General features: G+C 40.7%; 1 pseudogene; it reads left to right on the plus strand.

Moving 5' to 3' along the window:
• Positions 1 to 501: 501 nt before the first annotated feature.
• On the plus strand, positions 502 to 1,270 carry LOC148026288 (uncharacterized; annotated as a pseudogene).
• The last annotated feature ends 921 nt before the right edge of the window (positions 1,271 to 2,191 follow it).

Here is a 2,191-nt window from a genome sequence, read left to right on the forward strand (position 1 = left end):
TTGACACTCATTCAACAAAAAAAAGAGTACGATCATTTTGTATCACTCAAGATTGTGTTTATGAGTCCAAGTTAATCTATCTTGGAACCTAAATCACTTGAGTTACAATTCTTTATCTCAATCATGTTTCATGTTTATAACCTCCGTCCACCATAGCTAGCATAGCTCTAGATCTGTGTTTCTCAACATGGTATCAAAGCCATGGCTAAGCTAGGTAGCTTCTAGTGGTGTGATTTCTCTTCTTTGCAAGCTCTACAATTTGTTTATTTTATTCTTCTCCTTGTACAAGTCCATTTCCATCCCAATCTCTCAAGCCATTCCTTCCACTGACAATAGTGACGACTGCTCCTGTAAAAAAAAAAAACCCAAGCTCTCCTTGTCAGCAACATTGCTGCCTCTACCAGTACCATCTCTCACGCTCATGGTATCTACCTCCATGTATCTGCTTAACAACATCGGCAAGACCATTCCTCTCAACATCCTCTCAGTAACAAACAAGCAATGAACAATAGCCCCACAATTTATGAGGAGAACTATAGTATCAGCCAAGGCCCCAAGTTGTCCATTCAAGAGATTATTGCGCTAGCAAATATTGAGCCCAAAGATCCCAGTCAATGGAGAAAAGAAGTCTCACACATCTGGTACCCAAGTGGAAAAAGTTGTACCTAGGGGCACACACAAGATTCTCCAGGTAATGGCAGGAAAGGCAAGTAGAAAAAAGCTCATCTCTGTGAGATGAGTGTGTGGCCAATAATGGAGGTTGTTCGCAGGGACATTTTTTATATTGTACAGGCAAGGTTGCATGACTTCGAAAGATTCTCTTTAGGAGATGGTTGGATTTGTACACTGGCACAAGCTCAGGTTGCATTGAAGCTCTCAACAGGGGATGCACTTCAGCCCATCTCGTGGAGATGGATCCTTGGATCACTTCAAAGGTGCTGAAGCCAAAAGGAATTTTTACAACATTTAGTTGTGCATCTAATGAAAGTGGAATCTTTTCTACAACAAACATCAAATTGAAACTAAACTTTAGGTGGATTTGATTTTATCAATGTGACTCCTCCTTATGAGGCCGTTGACTATAATGTCCTATTGGGTCAACTGTCTGCATCACTTGTGCTGCAAAAAGATACGTTTGTGGTGGTTGAGTATCCTTCAAAACTAGATATTCTAGAGACCTGTGGCCCACTTCAAAAAAAAAAAGTTGCATATGCGTTATGGTTGAACACACTTGGCAATATATGGACCTAAATGGGCTCTGAAGGATTGACTTCCATGCTTGATGGTTAAACATGTTTTATTGTTATGAAAACCTGCAACTTGATTAGGTCAAGTTCCAAAGCCCAATCTTCAACTCTAGTCGACTGTAACACTTGGCAATGACCAAATTGAGTTAAGATAGTTTCCAAGATTTTAGTAGAGCTTTGTATATAAATCAGACATAACCCATCCAAAACATAAGAAGCCAAAATAATGACTTTGTACATGAGTTCTGCACAAAAGTTCACGCCTAACATTTTTCCAAAAGCTTCAAGACTATGAAGGCTTGGATTGAGTGTAATGGCTTAATCCTTTCAAGTCAATATGGAAACAAAAAAGCATTTGAAGGAGCATGGGGACAAAGAAAAGACTAAGAAGATCAAGGACATCACCAAAGGATGCCAAAGAAGCCAAAGAAAAATGAAGAAGATAAAGAAATTTCCACTGCTGATGACCATAAAGAATTTTCCTTAGTGGATCATGTTTTCCCCATAGTGGATCTCTATTTCCTGTAGTGGATCTTGTTTCCCATAGTGGATGTAAAAACCCTTAGCAAAATGTAAAGTTTCAAGCCTTAACTTGACTAGGCTACCAAAGAGCTAGTCTCCTGGGCCATGTCATCATGTAGAGGGGGCAAAAGCCAGCAAGGGTAGAGACTCTTAAAGTTTCACCTCATTTAACACATTTCACTTTTGAGTTTTGAGTTTTCTCTCCAAGAAGATTTTGCACGCACCAAGCAAGCAGCCCAGAGGCACCCCCTAGAAATCCTATGCACATGCCACCTCCCCTAGCTCCACCACCACCACCACCAACATGCCAACATCACAAGAATTGACGGAAGGCAGGCATAGTGGCTCTTTGTGAGATCCGCCATTACCAGAAGACCACATACCTCCTGATACCAAAGGCTCCATTCCAGAAGCTAATGCGT

Source organism: Lygodium microphyllum, chromosome 13 (genome assembly GCF_053477565.2).
Source record: "Lygodium microphyllum isolate KBCC chromosome 13, Lygodium_microphyllum_v1.1.10, whole genome shotgun sequence".
Taxonomy (NCBI): Eukaryota; Viridiplantae; Streptophyta; class Polypodiopsida; order Schizaeales; family Lygodiaceae; genus Lygodium; species Lygodium microphyllum.